Genomic DNA, 19,041 nt, shown 5'->3' on the forward strand with positions numbered 1-19,041 from the left:
CAGGGATGGCTGGGGAGATGCCATCTTAAAGGAGATACCTACCTCCTATAAGATTGCATGGTTCAGGCATGCAATTGACTGCTCACGTGCTCCAAACAGGACTGAGCTGTATCTGTTGCATTGTATCAATGAGAAAAACACAGAGTTTGAGCAAGGATTAGGCACCAGGGCAAACAGTGTCCCTGAACTGGGGGTTTTGTCCCCCCACAAAGTGCCTGGCCAGAACAAACCCACCAGTGCTGCCCGAGGAGTGCAGCCAACACTAGAAGTTAAGCCACTCTATGTTGAAATGGTGTCAGGCCATCTGATACTAATCCTGTGCCTCCAGCAAACAAAACCTCCCAGGCGTTGTGAAATATCCACAGCTATTTGCTGATTTGGTTGCCTGGAGAAATTCCTCCGGTGAGGGCCGATGAAGCACTCCATGTTCTTGCCCGACCCAGGCAGCAAAGGTTAAAGCACATTATAGGAATGTAATGGGTTTTTTAACTAGCGCTCTGGAAAGCCTGACATGCCATTTTCTAGAAAATGTTGCAATTTAGGCTTCAGCAGGAACCACAGAGCAAGGAAAATATTATGCTTGGACCATCAGTCTTGTAGTGTCTTCCTGCACAGGTTCCAGATGAACTTGCTTACCTCGGCTTGTGTCTGAAAATGACTTTGGATTTGAGATTGCTAGAAAAGAGGAGAAGAGGCATGCTCTATTCCTGGACTGCATATTAGTGTTCCATATGGGTGCAGAGCCAAAGCATATGGACCTCCATCTGTTAGGCAGGCCTGGCCTGGCCCCATGGATGGTTTATAATGCGCGTAGATTCATCCAGATTTGGGATTCCTCCAAAGCAAGAGGCGAGCCAATGACTCAAATATTGTGTAAAGCCATTGAAACTAATGGCACTAAACAACAGTCATTTGTCTCCTGTTTGATTTTACTTGCTGTAAAATAATGAATTAGTTATGGGGGTGGGTGAATGTTGTGTTATGGATGGAAGCTTTGAAGGAAACATGGTTAAAAGAAAACAAAACAAAAATCATCCTAGTTATTCTGTATCAGCTTACTGCAATGTATTATTCCCCAGAAAGTAAGCTGTGTCCTTCAACTTCAATAACACGGCATTTATGCTCCATCTGTGATCAGACTTAAAGAGGTTTGCAAGCATAATTCACAAAACCTTCAATGACAAATTCAAGGAAGCTGGTGAAAGGACTCTTGAAGTTCTTCCACAACTAAGACAACTCTAGGAAAAATAAACTTTACTCCTACAAGGTTTACATTAACCACAAGCCCTGGACTTCGATGTTTTCTTTTCTTTAAAACAAATGATGAGTCCCAAAAGACTCCAGGTCTTAGCATGCAGTGCTGTTCCTTGCATCGAGAGGCCAGCATGTGGTGGGACACATCCTGATCTCGCTGAAGTCAAGAGGCAGCTTCCACCACAGCCCAGCAGCACCGCGATTTCATCCACCGCTTCAGAAGGTCACATCTCCATTTTGAAGGATGGACCTTGGCAGCTCAATTTCAGGCACCATGCTGGAAACATTCCTGCTGAATTTTTCTGCAGAATTGTGTGGGACACATGATTAAAGCCATGGGATGACCGCCAAGGAGATGGGCTATTGTGTCAGCCCCTGGGAGAGTTCATAGCAGAAAAAAAACCTCTCTCCACCAAAAGAATTAATTACCATGCATGTTAGCTCTGTGGTTTGGGGAAATTTCTGTGGCCTGATTTCCTTCAGCGCTTTTATTCCTGGCTGGAGACCAGGGGAGTTGTTGAGGTTGCTGACTTAAGACACCGTAACAAATGCCTAGAAATGACTGGGCAGGCGTTATGATTTGTAACCTGTGTGTCTCACCTGCCTCGAGTATGGGCTTCACAGCATCTTTTCTCAGGATTTTATGGAAGGGGCTGATTTACAAGCATGCCAGCCTGCTCCCGGGCTTTCCAGGAGAGACCAGGAGGGCACAAATTTCTTGGCTGAAAACTGTCTGAGAAGCCATGCAGCTCTGAACATCCTGTGGTTTATTTTTGGAAGAAGTCATTTTGGTAATTGCATGTGTTAAATGAAATGCAATTAGGGATGGAGAGAAGGTGTTACACGTGTGTTGGAATAGGAGCCAGTTCCTAGCCAAAGGATCTGTTAAAAATATGGACCCCTGAGTGTGCTGCAGGGCAAAGGGGGCAGAGAGGAGGTGCCGCAGGGGTGCGCGGTTATTTATGAGTGTTTAATCTGAAATGGGGTATGGAAGCACTTGCATCTGTGATGTGTCTTTTATGGTCATCCCAAGGTTTTAATTAAAAACATGACTATAGGAAACCAGGATGTTTTAAAAATCATCTGGTATGAATTGTTTGGGGGGTGCGGGGGAGAAAATCAAAGAACAACTGTTTATATAAAAGGGTTCAGGATGCTGAGTTCACATGGAAAAATAAACCCTTTGGGAAAGGTTTTCCTGTTAGGAAGCATGTGCTGCACAAGACAATAAAGTGCAGGGGGACTGCTGTGCTACCACGGGGATCTGCCAAGCGACTGTTTCCCCATCGGATACACTGGCCGCCAGAAACGCAGGACACGCCAGAGGATGGGGAGCGGGACCACGCACCAGGAGGGGGGATGCAGAGGACATTGGGATTTGGGCTGGGATGATCTTTGGATGGCTCAGAGGGGGTTCAGCTGTAATTTCCAAGATGATCCAGCAGCATGAATTTTGTGCTTGGTGACAGATGCCCTAAAATAATTTTGTGCAGCACCTGTTGCCTCTGACAGAGGCCATGGGAGCGAAATGCTGGCGCATGATGGAAGGGAGTTAATGAGGCCCAAAGAGGATGCTGCAGGGTGTGCAGGCATCATCTCGGGCTGTTTTAAAGGTGTTATATGAGTTTGGGGTCGTTTGTGGCCTTGGAAGGGGTCAGGGGTTAGCTGCCTACTGCTGTGGATGCCCAGTCCATGGAGACAAATGCAGTGGGCATCCCTGTGAGCTGGACCCCTTCCTCACGCCCCTGTCTATGCACATTTCTCAGCAGAGAAGGGAGCCCCAGGCGCACCCCCAATGCACACTGAGCCTGCCAACCGCCCCAGCACTCCCTGGCTCTTTCTCCATCACTCCCATGACCTTGGCGCCTTTAGATCTTAGTTTTTACTGTGCGTGCTACTTACTTAGCTTTTTGCAAGAAAAGAACAGCCTATGCCCCAGAACAGTCCTTGTTGCTCTTGCAGAAGCATCCTGGATGGGTTTTCTCTCTGCATTCCAGGTGAATTCAATGAAAGCCCACAACAGCCGTGGCTCCAAGCAGCCCCCGAGGACCAAGGTTCCTTGAGCTTGTAGCTTAAACGGAGACCAGCTTCTAAAATTTAACGAGGATCTCTGTGAAAACAGAGTTCCAGGGATAAAACAACAACCGAAAAAAAGCCCATTGAATACCCATCCAATTAGGACTTCCAACTGATCCTCATTAAACAGCCGCTCCTGACATTTGACAGTGCAGTTTAGATTAGAGCGGGGAAAAATCCCCTTGAAAAGGCAGATTGACATTTTGCAGAGGAGTGTTTTCATAGTAATACTAATGGCTTTAAACCCCCAGCTTTTACCCTAACATGGAAAAAAAAAAAAAAAAAAAGCCTTGGACTTGGGAAAGGGGTAAGGAGCAGCCACGCTGGCTGGCGGGGAAACTCCCGGTGACCAAACTCCTCGCCGCAGTGAACGCAAGCAGCCCCTGGCCTTGGATCTCCACGTGTAGGGTCCGCAAAAGGGAGCATTTAATAAGATACAGAAGCTGGATTTTTTTTGGCTGAGCTGAATATGAAATCACCATGGCAACCTTTCTTCTGAGGTGATCCGAGTCAGGTAGCAACAGCGGAGATGAGTTAAAGGTCATCCCTGCAGAGGAAGATGGGCACTGATGAAGCACTTTAACAAGTCCCAGGGGAGGTGGCATTTAAAAGCCACCCGAAGGGCTCAGCCAGATCCGTGAAGGGAGAGAAATCTGAGCACAGCAGTCATTTGGGATGCTTCTGGCCAAGAAGCCAGCAGCGTTTACCAGCCAGTCAGCGGTGCCCAGAGGTCACTCCCATGAGGGCACAAGGAGCCATGAGATGTGGGTCCAGCCCCAGGTCTCCAGGACCTGGAGAAGGGCTTGCTTAGCGGCTGGGTAGGAGCTGGAGAAAACCTTTGCAAGGAAATGCTCCTGCTGCAGAGTGAAAGCAATAGCTACATGCAAGAAATGAAACCTCGCACTCCAGTAGGCAGATACAAGGCAGAAATAATTCTTAAAATCGTCTAAGACTAATTGCAAACTGATTTTCACCAGGGCTTACACTTCCAAATGCCTGAGGTTCTTCGAGAAACTTCCACTCCCTCCTCGAACGAAGGGCTCAATGCGATTTCTGACGATGAGCCAATGCTATTATCCTCACTCCACAGATAAGGAAAACAGAGGCATGGAAGGTTTTACCGTCATCTCCATAGCTAAAGCCAGGCATTTAAAAATATAGCCTGGTGTTCAGCGAAGGCGGGTACCTTGTATTTCTGCAAACCATTTACCCAAGTGCTCACTCACAGTGTTTTGGGCATTACAGGGTCAGGGTGGCTTGGTCTAAGTGACCCACCTCAGATCAGGCAGCAAGTTAGTGGCAAGGCCAGAGACAAAACCCCAGGTTTCCTGGCTCCTGGACCTCTGAGCTGCTCCTTTTATCATCGCAAAATATCCTTTCCAGGTGACAGCTGCCGGACAGAGGCGTGTGGCAGAGACAGCCCAGCCTCTGCCAGACCTGGGCGTGTGGTGGGTTTGGGGACACTCACCTCCACCCCGGCTGGGTCATCGTGACCCAGGGTAGGGGTGGGAGGACAGGGCAAATGCCCATGAAAGGCTCCTGCCATTTCAGGATGCTTCTCTCTCCTGGGAAGGAAGTACAAGCTCTGGAGCTGATGATAATTCCAGTTCAATCTTCCTCCCAAATCACAATATTTTTTCAGAATAATACCTGTGGGACTCTTTCTGTATGCCATCTATTTTAAATTTTGTTGTGTTTCACTGGTTCTCAGGGTTTTTATTCAAGCTTTTTCCTTGTAACCATGAGGGCTAGAAACTTGCAGCTTTTATTGTATTAATGAAAGCTAAGCATCTCAAATAATTGCAAGTGCAAGAGCTGTGACTTCAAAAACCCCACATATCATATGACCAGTGAAAGAAGTTGTGCAAGCTCACAGCACTCCTCTTCCCCATCCCTGCAGAGCTCAGCTTTTACCCAGAGCTCACATCACACTCAGCCATAACTTTAATCTCCACCATGGCTGCAGCTCCTGGGTCAGGACCTTCACTGTTAGAAATCAGGTAGGAAAATCTCCTTGGGGTAAGTTCAATGACTGGGAGAGAAACCAGAGGTTCAGGAGATCTTAAGAGCTTGGTCTCGCTGCTGTACTGCTGGGAGCAGAGACCTTAAGAGCCAAAGCCCCCACCGACAGTTTTAAGCAAGCCCCAGATGGAAACTCCTACCACCTCCACCCCTGCTGTCTCTAAGCCCCTTTGCTTGCTGCACACATTTCAAAGCCTGCCTGCACACATGGCACCGGTGGATTTGTCCAACCCAACGTGTATTTACTTCCAACAAAAATGTCTCCCTAGCTCTATTTTGGAGGGAGGAGATCAAGAAAAGCTGGGTCTGAAATGAAGCCCCAAGAAAGGGCACTGGGGAGACCGTGGTCTGCAAAACACGTGGAGGCTGCAGCCTCCCCAGACCCCAGAAGTTTGCTGGTTCTTGCCGAGATTTCTGCTTCTCCAACCAAAGCCACGTGCTCGCTGCTGGCCCCAGACCTCCCGGCTGCAAACCCATCTGAACACAGCGTTATACAACTGCTTTGTGCCCGTTCCTTTTTTCAGAAATCAGGACAAAATAAACCATTCTGCTCTGCTTGTGAGAAGGGTCAGCCTGCACCTTCCTCAGCCATTAGAAGCTGGAGTTGCCATTCGACTTGTCATCAGAGCTGCTCTAATTTGAACTAATGACTGGGAAACTCATTGCTGATTACAGGGCACTGCCAGGCTCCTAGCTGCCAGCGTGCAACCGCAACAAAAAAACAATCTTCCCCCCCAACATGGTAGGATAGTATTTCATAGCATTGCCAAAATGGGCTTCAGCCATTTATTTTGACAGCTGTAGTTTTAATTATTTATGATAAGATTTTATAATGTACTGGTAAATGGACTGCAAGGCATTTCATAAAACAAGAATGAAGTCTTGTAATGGGCTTGTCTCAGGGCTGTAATAAACCAGGAGGGAGAAAGGGGGAAAGGCTGTACCAAAGGACCCAGACTAGCAATCTTCTACAGACCGAAAAGCTGTTTCCTTTTGGACACCTCAATAGTTATCACAAAGCTGAGCGTGTGGACAGTTCAAAACTTTGAGGCAGGACACAAATTTACTCTTTTTTAAGAGCACAGACTTGTTGCAGGAGGGAAGGGACCTATCAGCAGGAAAATCAGTGTGCTCCATCCCTTTGCAGCTTTAATCCCACCCTACCCCCCCGGGCAGGAGAAGAGCATTCCCACCCTGCAGAGAACTCCAGAGTCTCAGCATTCGCTTTCTTGGGGAATGAAGACAAAAGCCACCATTTTCACAGAAGAGAAAGCTACACAAATGCACACACGTTGGGATTTAGAAAGACTAAAAAGCTTTCAGCCTGTCCGACATTCACCTGTGTTGCTGAAATGCCCCACTGGCATCACAGTTTGGATGTAACGTGCCCTGTGCCCCTCCGCTTGCCACAACACCGCAGTGTGGGGCTGCGGGGTCCATGAGGCACCTCCCAGGTTAGGTAAACGCGCCTGAAGTGTGCAGGTTGGATCATCTTGACGTGACTTGGTTTTTCTCAGTCAAGAACATCTGTAAAAATCATGTCGTTCCCATGGAAAACTTCAAGCACACAGAATTGAAAATTTCATCAGAAGTATATTTAATGGGATTTTTTTTCCTGGTGGTACTAGGCAGGCCTTAAAATGTGTGAACTTGAGGAGATAATTTAGTATCTCTGCTGCAGTTCTTCATTTTCGAAAGGAGGAGAGAAACAGTAGCCCACCTTGTTAAAGCTCTTGGAGATAGATTGCTGGAGAACATTAAATAAAAGCTCACTGTTACTGTTATACGAGGGAGCATTTGAGGTCTTGCCATTCTCTTGTGAGGGTGAATTTGCACCATAACTGGTGCTTGATTAATCTGTGCCCATCGCAAAGGTTGTCCCAGAGATACTGCAATCATTACTTTAGTATTAGTCTGAGGGGACCCATCGCTTCAGAGATGATTTTAAAGAAGAACGTGAAATGAGCTGAGATTTAACACCTGCACATCAAGAAAAGATAGATGTAAAAAATAAATTGGTATCTCAGGCAGGGGGTCAGGCTAATCACCCGCAGGTTCTGTTTGCTTGGGTGTGTTTCTAACACAGCAACTGGACTAGATTTTGCCCGTGTTAAAAATAAAAGCAAGTTAGCACGTCTGAATCTTTGAGACAGGATTCAGGAGAGATCCCTGCTCTGGCAAGTGCCTTCTGCCATGATTTTCCTCTCCTGAGCTATCCCTTTGCAGTGAGACACGGCTGTACCATACCTGCGTGAAGGACAGCAGCTACGCCCCAACTTGGAGCCGACCAAACTTCAGTAACCGGCTAAGCCATCCCTGAACAGCGTGTGCCCATCTCTGCTGGCCTCCATCTTCTGTGGTCATTTACAGCGGTTTAAAGTCCCACCAGGTCATTTCCATGGTCGAATTGAATTGATATAAATGACTGCAGAATATGCAGGGCAGAGGAGACAGACCGGCACTCGGCAGAGCATTTTGCAAAGAGGATTAGCAGCTGTGGGGGGATGATTATTATCATTAATGATGTCAGAAGGGAGGCAAGCGGAGAGTTCAGTATTTAGTATTTTGACAAAAGCCACAGGGTCCGGATTTGCAGTCAAATTCTACAAAATGTTCTGCGCTGAGGCTTAAAAAAACAAGGTGAAATGTTTATTATACTAATAATTCTTCAGTTAACGTCAAGACAGGTGAACAGGGTATCTAACACTTGATCCCCCACTAAGGCTTTGGCAATTGCAAATGCTAAAAAGACTGATGAGACTACACAGGTTGCACAGAGGTAGCCACACACAGGCTGCTGGGGATTCAAAAAGCGCTGCTAATTGCCCAAGCCTGCCAAGAAACTGTTTGTGCCCTGGCTCTTGACCTCCACGCAGACTGAAATCCAGCGTGCTCCATCTCTCCAACACCAAGCACATTCCCAAGAGGATGTGTTTGGATCAGGCATGGCAGCTCCAGTTCTCGTGCGATGCGTGAGCGTGCCGCACTGACGACCTGAGCACGCCTCTGCAGAAGACCGTGATCCTCCTCTGAGCCTCATATTGCTTCAAAGGGTGGTTTTTTTCTGCAACTCCAGCTCCTGAATCTGAGTCCATGCTCAGTTTTCATTTTCAAAACCCTAACTAGAAGACCTTGCAGGTGGCAGGGTGTGCAGAGAAGCGTGCAAGCCGGTATCTACTGAGACACCCAAATTAATTAGGAGACAACCCTATATAAAACACAATAAAATACCAATGAATAAACAAAGAAGCTTAATTTTGGATCTTTTCCAATCCTTTCAAGCCAGTGTTTTGGCTTTTGGGTGCTTGAGAGCCTGAGGAGGGGCAGGAGCAGCAGTAGTGCAGGACATGCATCTGGAGGCAATAGGTGGAAGGGAAACTTAGAGCTGTGATTCAGAGCCGGGAGCAGGACTCATAGTTTCATGCTCCCTAGAGAGAGATCCTGGTTCACTTTGCTCTGCTAAAAAATGGCCTGCTTGACCTAGGGCAAGCCAGTTAAATTTTTCCATAGTAGCAAGCCTTCAATGTTGCTGAAACAGTGAGATACACATCTCCCACTGGCACCCCAGGCATCCTTCATTCCTTACACAACAGCCACTCCTGGGTGCTCACAGCCCTTTCAGTGCAAGCATAATATTGGCTTACAAATTGTATTTCCAAGCCAGTCTAGTGCCTCTCAACTTTCCTAAAATAGGCCATCTCCCCCCTATTCTGGACCTTTGAGGCTGGCTTCCCCCATCTCAGGGACAGCAGAAGGATGGTCACAAGGCTCAACAACTCTTCCTTTACTCTGCAATTTCAAACCTGGGAAATATAGGTCCCTGATCTTCAGCATGACCTACATTCACAGCTCCAAATAAACCCCTTTTTGCCAGTGTTGGTGTTTTCTAGCTTCAGGTTGAATCTGGAATACACACACGAATGCCATGTTTTGCCTGGGCATCCAAGGAGGGAAGTTATGACCATGCACAAGCAGATGCTGCCTAGACCAGCCGTGTCCTGCACCCATGGCTGCAACGATGCCCTGCCCAAGCTGACAGCAAACTCGGGTCTCAGTGTAAAGGTATCTACCCACACAGAACTGTATTTTTGCTTTACAGGAGACAGATGGATAACAAAAGGAATTTTATCATTCCTGTGGTCTTTCTAATATGTTGAACGGGGCTGGCAGGAGCAAACAAAGGCGCACCCACTGCACGGCAGCCCCTGGCAGAGGCACGGGCAGACTGCAGCTGCGGCAGCGATGTCCTGGCTTGGCTGCCATCACTGGCACTCCTGCCGTTGGCTTCACTGGAGGCAGGTTTTTCACTCCAAGTTTCTTCTTCCTCCACGGGGGAGGAAAAAAAAACCTGGCAGATGCTTTTTGTGAATAAGGGAATTCTTTGTATGCTTCATCCATCTTTTACGAAAGTGCTAATTTCACTGATCCTTTCAGACCTCATCTTCACTCCATCCATCATGTCACCTCAACACCTAGAATATCTTTAGTCTTGAGAAAATATGAGTAATACTGACTGGATTTTGTGCACAGGGAAAAAGGAAAAGCCCTCACAAGCCTGCTACGTCCCCCACTTTTGGGAGGACATTTAAAATGTTGCTAGACTATTACTAGTAACTCCTTCCACAAGCTAAACATGAAAGAAAAGACAAAATAATCTGAAGGAAGAGGAATGGTATGAGAAAAGGGGGAAAAGAGAAAAAGGAGCATCCTTTTACGCTCTGAGGACAAGGCATGGAAAAAAACACCATTCCTGGTGTCCACATACACTGGGGAAGGCATGTAATAGCTAACAGCAGCCACCCAGGTCACCTAGCTGTTCTTGGTGGCCTTTGAGTGACACAGTAACATCTGAAAGAACAACGATGTTCACCCAGGGCATGTCTCCAAACCCAGGATAGCCTGGCATCAGGGACACAGCATGGCTTGAAGAGCGAGGGGAACACAAATAGCCTAAACTCTCTCCTGAACTATTTATTTCAAGACTTAAGTGCATCGGACAAATCACCATCAATGCTCCTCTTCTCTTCTTCCCATCAACAGCTTTCTGAGGCTGCCCAGATAGAGCTGTATTTGTCACCGATTTCATCTTGTTATCAGCTGATGGGAAACAGGTCAGGCACCTCGGTTTGATTTAGGACCAGCACACTTGGTGCAGCACTGATCCCAGCACCGAGGGTCCGGCTCCGACCAGCGCAGCCTCCCAGAGCCTTCCTTGGAACCACACACCACTTCTGCCCTTCCCCAGCTCTTTCATCATGCCTTGTTGATGTTTGGGTCCCATATATCATGTACAAATGTAGGTCATTGCAAAGACCGTGTCTCCGCACACTGTGAAATCTCGGCTTAGCCTCTTGTCTTACGTGCAAGAGGATTTTCTCACCTCCTATTGCTCTGGGCTGCTGCTGCATTGAGTTTTTCCTTCTCAGTGAGTCCGTGCTCCCCAGCAAGTGTCAGGAAAACTTATTCCAGCAGTGATGGTAAATACCCTCTGACAATGTAAACATCGCAGGCTGCAGGCCTCCTCGGGAAGAAAAGGAGGTTGAGTTGTGACAAACTCCAGCATCTCACCTGAATATCTTCTGTGCAACCACCTACGCACCAGCCCCAATGCCATTAAAACTTCTCTTTAGCGTGTGTCCTTTCTGTGCACTGGGGTGAAAAGAAAATCAATCTGTCTTGTATACATAAGGCATCGACATGATGATCTTAAAGGTCTTTTCCAACATAAATGATTCTATGATTCTATATTCTTGCAAGCAGTGGGATAGCTCCCCATTTGTGTTGGTGGCAGCGGGAGCAGGATCCGTCCTTCTGGCTCTTTATTGCTGGGGAGGCAAAGTCAAAAAAGCAAAACAACACATCCATGTACTGAGAATGAAATAAAGGGCTTGTCGGCTGGGAACTGGCAGCACACAAAATCCACCTCTACCATTGTCTCGGCAGCACCACAGCTGAACTGGCTGTATTTTTGGCAGGAACCCTTCCTCCTTCTTTCACTCATGGTCAGTACGCGCTTCACCGAAGCCTAATGCAGGCTGAATGACACCAAGCTGCGAAACCCCCTGGGCACTCAGAGGTGCCACGCTGCATTTCCAAACACCCCACTGATGAGAGCCGGCCAGCAGGACGTGATGAAGAGATAGACGGAGCCATCGAGTGAGAGGATTTAATGTATTGGCCATATTAAACGTGTAGGGGTGGGTCTGAGCTGACCTCCGCAACAGCCAAGGCGGCAGGAACAGATTCTTCCCCCAGCTCTTCAAGCCATGCACCCTGCACCTTCCTACCTCCATCCCACCGAGGCTTCTTAGCCAACAGGACGTGTTTTGCTCTGTGCTAAACAAAGGTAGCTCCTAACAAGGGCTCTTGGTCTCTCACCTAGCAGATCACGCATTTTTGGGAGGGTCAAAGATGTGGGGTGCAAACCTCAGTGCTGCAGTACCACAACCACTGACTAACGCCCCACCTGCTAAAAACTCGCTATTTGTATTCTGTATGCAGGTTTCCTCTGTTTGCACATATTTGTATTAGGCCTTAATAGGCTTCATTGAAGTACTTTCAGGTTCTGCAGAAAAACAACATGCCAAAGGAAACCCAAAATGCTGGGTTCCTAATGTCCTTCCTCAGATTTCATCTTTTTAGACAGCACGTCAAAAAAGGAACATAATGAAGCTGCTATTATTATTAATGCCTTCCACATTATTTGAGTTGCAGGGAACAATTAAACAGCATAAAAGACGTGCTGCTACACCTGGGTACGCTGCCAAACTGTGGCTCGATTCACCTTCTCTCCTCTACTTCTGTTCTTCCCCACCTGCTCCCCGTCAGAAGGCAAGGCACAGCCGATTTGCTCTGCTTCCTCTGAAATTCAAATCAAAGAAAACTCCAAACGCTACCAGTTCCTTTCAGAAAAATAAAATAAAATGAGTGCATAAAATGTCACCTTCCAGAGGCTTTTGCCCCGTAACAGTGGCAGCCCCTTGATGCCTCCAGTGCAGGGCAAGTTGCACAGCAGCTCTCCGTGACGGGAGGAGACCCACCTTGCACCCGACTGCCTGTTCTGCTGCTGAAGAGCCCGGCAGGTCTCCTCAGTTCTCTGTCCAAGCTTTTATGAGCCAGACTCATGAATCACCTCTCCCTTACCAAGAGAGACCTCGCTACATACTCCCTGCTTGCCAGCTCTGCATCAAAAAGAGATAGATGCGGTTCCCAGGCTTTTGACCTGAGGTTTCTCGGAGCTTTAGGTGTTGCAGCCCTTTGTGCAGGATGGTTATGTCCTGTCCAACCTGTGAAGCCCTGGTTAAGAGATGGAGCTCTGTGAGGTCTTTCCCATGGCTCGGGCTGTGCAGGTTGGCACAAGCTGCAAGCTCAGCCTTGCAGAAAGCCAGCCGGCCCACACAGCCGGTAGCGATGCCAAGCCCAGCCGCACAGTTAAATGGCTGAATAACACTGCCCTGGCACGGGGGTAGCAAGTGTCATTCCTTTTATGGCTGGAAGCAGCCAGGAGAAAGCATCTTCTGGGGCTAGGAAATGCACACAACACCACTGGGCTTCCAAAACCAGCATGTTGCACCGGTGCCCCGGGGTAAGCATGGCCACAGTGCAAGCACGGGGATAGCCTCAGCATACTTACAGTGAAAGGGCTGTGATTTAAGGAAGCCGCATAACTCAGAAACCTTCAGCCTACAACTGTGTCTTTACACAAGCTGCCAACTCTGTTTTGGATCTGTAGCCTTGTGTCCTCTTCATTGAGGTTCCTCCTCCACCTGGGTCTGCCAGATGAGGATTGGGGTGGGCGGAGTCTCTTTAGCAAGGAAGGCACCTGGCAGGCGTTGGGTCTCTTGATGGGATGCTGGTCAAGACCAGAACATTATGAAGGGCACAAGTGGAGTAATCACTGTAAGTGGTGCAAGCTGGTTGCAAGATGATTCATTAGCGAAGAGCTTGTGGAGACCAGAGGAGGTTGGTATTCACAACAAGGATAGATCTCCAGGGCTTCCTATAGGCAGGTAAGGTAGAAAAAGGAGCTCAGAAGGTTTTCAGAAGTTTTTTCTGTGTACCTAGAGGGTGTTTTGGTTTTATCTTTAAGAGAAGCAACTATGGCATCAGAAAACATATGTGTACATGTGCTTGTTTGATGCTGGCACCCATCTCTGAGTGGTTTTGTAGTACACTGGGATGGAGGGGGGATGCCTGAAACATTGAGCTTTGGTACTGGCAATGGATGCATGGTCTGTGACTTCCAGCGTTAGCAGGGTGGGATGTGGGAAGGTGATGGGACACCTGTATCTAGTCTTTAGGCTTGAATCCACCAAGGAGGCATCTGCATTCCCTTCAAAACTCCGGAAGCTTAAAGTATCTGGAGATGAAGTAGCCAAGTGCAGTAATGGCAACTTGGAGAGCGAGCGCAGGGTGCGCTGGACCAGCGCTCTTATGTGGCTGTAGGGCTGCACTATGTTCTTGGGAGTTTATAGCAAGCAGAGCAGGGAATTGATACATCTCGAGTGCTGTGTTCTGTATGTGACATCTAATATGGGGGTTTTGAGCCATCTTGCGTGCGTGCATTCATTCTCGCAAAAGGCTCTTGCCTGTTTGCTTTCACACTAATGAGATACTCTCACTCATTTCTTTGTTGCGCCAGCTCTAATTTCCAACTCTTTGACATGAGCAACCATTTTTCTCTGAAAGGCTGAGCTCACATGGCAGGATTATAAATTTACTCCTGAAATGCTCCATTAATAAATAATAAAGTGTTTATAAATATGCAAAATAGATTATTAGTCAATTCTACAAAATCTTGGCTACAGGAGCATAAAAGTATGCCCTGCAGCTTGTATATCTATTATAAAAAAGAGGAAGAAACTAAAAAGAAATTCCGATTCTCTTTTTAACTTCCAAGTAGCAAATGCTGAATAATTTACTTCTTATAGTGATTATGTTAAAAGTAAATCATTTGTTTCCTTGGACAGTAGCAAACAATGCATTGCAAATATGTGATTTTAAAAATATTACATATACGCAGAGGGACAAGAGTAAGTTGTTCATTTGAACAGCTCATTAAATAGCAGCTCTTCAGCAAAAACCTCATCCTGTCTGTAAGTATCCTGAGTGGTGCTATTATTTTATTTAAGCTCAGCAAGCTTCAGTAATGCTAATACCGCTTAAATAGACCTGACTTAACTATAGGAGCTCAGACTGGAACCTTGGATTAAGTCGCATCGAAGCTTGCTCGTGACCAAGCAGTACCACCGAAGGGTGCTCCGTGGCCGTGCGAGAGGAGAAGCGAGCGTGCCTGGGTGACTTGGGGCCACGCTCATTGCTCTGCACAGACCGTGGCAAATGTCACCTCGGTGTGTTTTCATTTGCGGTTTTCATAGCGCAACCTTCACGTCCCACACCTGCAAACTCCGCACCCAAGCATATGGTGGTTTTCGGGACGGGGTTAGAGCCTGGAGCGTCAAACGCTTGACCTGTGCTGGGAGATAGACATTCATTGCTGCTGTATGGGCTGGGCACGTGGATTTTATTAGCTGGTGGGTTCATGTCATCGAGTCAGCCTTGGGGATTAGCGGGTCCTGAGGATCTCAGGAGCACTCTGGCCAACATCTGCTTTTCTAGCAAGACCCATCCTTGTCAGCAGGCTGTTGCAATAATATTTTGTCTCATTACTCCAAAAGAAACAGCCTTATTTTTCCTTTGCCATAGCCTTATCCGCAAGGGCGTTGCTAAGCTGTAACTGCAGGTAACCCACAGCAGCTGGGGATGAGAGTAAGGTAACTGGGAAGTTGGTGGCAGAAATATCAGAGGAAGCTGGGTGGCATTCACTTCTGAGCTTGATAGCATTGCCTCACCATCAACAAGAGGAATTGGTGTGACCCAACAGAAAAATTTATCAGATGAAGGAAAGGAAACAGGAGCAATCGCCTAAATAGACTGTTTTTTCTGTTTACCTGAGAACCATCTTGATGCCACAGGGATCTGTATTGTAGGAGTCCTTATGTGAGGAGACGGAGAGAGCTGGGTGATTTCAGACACTGTCCAAAAGGCGCTGCTGAGACAACTCTGCTGACAGCCAGGCAGAAATGAAGTGGGGAAATGTCAAACGTTCTTGACCCGAGCTTAAACCTTTATGAATTGAAGGCAGGAGAAAAGTGTCTGTAAAGAAGAGCTTCTCTTCAGCTAAATATGTTTGCATCAGGGCAGAGGCAGTCTGGAAACTCATGGAGGGGGGCAAAAAACAGCTGGGGGGGAGGCAAAGGTTTTAGAAGTGATGCCTCAAGGAGCTGATGATGATTTGAAGCATTTTATTTATTTTTGCTCAGCAGCAGCACAGTGATTATTCAGGACTGGCATCAGAGCTGATGAGGACCAGGCACATCAACCCAGGCCCCCTTGTATCCCCTTAACAGACTTGTTACCTGGCAAGACACGCACAGCTGAAACTCACAGCTGAGGATTTACTGTGAGAAGGGCCAGCAAGTCTGGAGGAGTTTGGCTTCTGTGATCCTGCAGCCCGGAGCGAGTCGCTCTCCCGCCTGTCTGTAAGTGGGAGCGCTGCCACAGTCATTTCCCTGGCTTTTAGACTGGGTGGAGGCGTCCCCAGGGACACGCTCTGTGCTGCCTAGCGCAGGTCAGAGAAGATGGCCAAACTGGCTCATTTGGGTTTTGGAATTGGTGAAGGTCCTGAGCAGGTATCTGTTGCTAAACTGTTGCTAGGCCAGAATAACAACATGTACATGGGATTAAATTATTTAAAAAGAGCCAGAGGAGTCAGGAAGAGCTCTAAGTAAATTATATGTCTTACTCTTCATATAAAAGCCTTAAATCGACCTGGCTGAAACGGTGCAGTAGGTCATCTAATCTTTATCGCCCCTCATCTTTCAAACAAACAGTCCCCCATCTGCAGAGCAGAGAGCTGAAACCCTGGCCAGGGAGTCCTAGTCCCTGCTTCACATGCAGAGCAGCGGGTGCCCTCCATCATCGGGAGGGATGGAGCGGGCAGCGACAGCTAACAGCTAGGAGTGTATTCTCAAGCCACGGCTGGCAGCCTTTGAAGGCTGGCATTTAAGATTGTAATTTCTTCCAAAATAGAGATTGAACATGCTGGCTGAAGCTGCAAAGCAGCTGTTCAAGCCCCTCAGGACCTGCCTGCCCCTGCCTCGTCCACCCGCAGCCTAAGCAGGTTCTCCCCCTGGAGCTGGGGGGTGCTGGGCTCCCCCCGTGCTGCCGGACCCCCAACATGGAGGGAAGCGAGGGAACAAGATGGCTTATGAGAAACCAGCAGGAGGCGAGCAAAAAGCCTAAAAACCACCTTCATGATCATAACTCAAAGAACTGCATCTGGATTTTTAAGACCCTTTGCTTCTTAGCTTTAAAAGCAATGGCCACCCCTTCCATACTGCTTTCTTACCCATAGAATCATAGAATTGTCAAGGTTGGAAAAGACCCTTAAGATCATTGAGTCCAACCATTAACCCAGCACTGCCAAGCCCACCACTAAACCATGTCCCTAAGCACCACATCTACCCATCTTCTAAATACCTCCAGGGATGGGGAATCAACCACTTCCCTGGGCAGCCTGTTCCAGTGCCTGACTGCCCTTTCAGTGAAGAAGTTTTTCCTAATATTCAACCTAAACTTCCCCTGGTGCAGCTTCAGACCTTTTCCTCTCATCATATCACTTGTTACTTGGGAGAAGAGACCGACCCCCACCTCACTACAACCTTCTTTCAGGTAGTTGTAGAGAGCAATAAGGTCTCCCCTCAGCCTCCTCTTCTCCAGGCTAAACAACCCCAGCTCCCTCAGCTGCTCCCCATAAGACTTGTGCTCTAGACCCTTCACCAACTTCGTTGCCCTTCTCTGGACATGCTCCAGCACCTCCATGTCCTTCTTGTAGTGAGGGGCCCAAAACTGAACACAGCACTCGAGGTGCAGCCTCGCCAGTGCCGAGTACAGGGGCGCTGTCACCTCCCTGGTCCTGCTGGCCACACTAAACTGAGGAGTTGTTTTTCATGAGATAAAAGTGCTGTTTTGAATTATATTCAGCTCATTTAACATGCCAGGAGCAAGCGGTCACTAGAGAAGTGAGCCAACCGGGAGCTTAGTTGGCTGAGCTCAGAGGAATAGATATCTGTTAGAAACCAGAGCTAGAAGAGTTTCTGGTCTCTTAGAAATGGGTAATTGCCAGCTGATAGGGAGATGAACTATCTTCAATGGTGTTTTTGTGCAGCCTAGTTACAGACTACTTGGTCTTAAGCAATTAGAGCTATTCCTGTTTCATACTCTTAGAGCTCGTTGTCAGGCATAATTCAAATCATCTCAGTGTTAAGCTAACATCTCTCTGATAGCACTTGCCAAACATCGCTGACAACTTTGCAGTTATCAATATCAAGGCATCCAAATATCACTAAGAGACACAAGAAAGGCACCCCCTCCCTTCCCCAGGGCTACAGATGTGTATTTGACAGCTCTGTTCAGTTAACCTCATACTTGTGCACAGACTTGCTAATAAAAGCAGCAGTTTGTACGAAGGTGGCGACCGCCACATACAGGAGAGAGAGAAGTTTGTGTTGTACCCTGGCCCATGCAGAACTCTTCTAGATATTGCAGAAATAACCCTTTAATAGGATCCATTAAAAAAAAAAAAAAAAAAAGCATCTGCAGACTTGTCTGAAAAAATCTTTGCTGTGCAAGAACTTAGTTGTAGCTTCAGGCTTCCCCCATGTCAAAATTCAGAAAGGGCTAAACTGAGCCGCAGCCTTTCTGCCCAGAGCCCCAGCAGCAATCATCTTCATCAAGCTCTAGCTTTTCAGCTCTTCCTTAGCTAATAATTTACACCAGATTTTTGGTCATTTGCTCATCTTCCACTTGAGATCTCATCAGAAAGGTAAGTACACCCAGAGATTGCAGCTGCCGCCTTTCCATTACACAGCATCTTCACTCCTGCAGCCTATGCTAAGGGGAGCCTGTCCTATTCCGCCACAGCGCAGTGTTAGGTTGGGGCTAACCTTGATGGCTCGTGAGCTTCCTACACAAACCAGCTTTGCTGCACAACAGCTGCCTCATGCCTGAAGCCCAATAGTGTTTTTGAAGTATTTTGAATTAGATCGAGCTTTACTTTACTGGCAGGACGTAATAAAAGGCACCAGCTAGACAGCAGCTGCCTTTTGTCTACAGCACTGAATTATTCTTAGACTATTACTGAAGAGATGAAGACATCAGGGCAGGAGCAATTCTGTGGTGTGGGAGAGGACAGCAGCAGAGCCAATTCATGCACAGGGTACTGGCTCAGCCTGTCCTCTAGCTGCTCCAGGGTCTAGGAGTGTCTGTGCTTCACCTAAAAATAGTGCAAGAGGGAAACAGTCTTCAGAGTATTGCTAAAATGCGCACAACAACCACCAAGCAAGCCTCAGATTGCCCTGTTCCTTATCTCTAGCGCTGCAGCATCTCACCGTGCCCTGAAAGCCACAAGGCAAAATTGCTTCCGAGAGGGGGAACTTGGTCAAGCCAGACTGAAGTGGAAGGAAGGCTGCATAAGAGCTGCGGCGTGGCCTGGACCCCCAGGGAGGGAGGGGATGGGGCTTGGTTCACACAACCGGGCTTGGAGTCTGGGACAACAGGTCCGCGGTTTGTGGGCTCCAAGGTACCGAACGTGGCTGGAGTTGAAGGTGCTTGAGAGAGCTTCACTAT

This window comes from Nipponia nippon, unplaced genomic scaffold (genome assembly GCF_047370975.1).
Source record: "Nipponia nippon isolate SJK-2023a ecotype South Korea unplaced genomic scaffold, ASM4737097v1 scaffold_9, whole genome shotgun sequence".
NCBI classification, from domain to species: Eukaryota; Metazoa; Chordata; class Aves; order Pelecaniformes; family Threskiornithidae; genus Nipponia; species Nipponia nippon.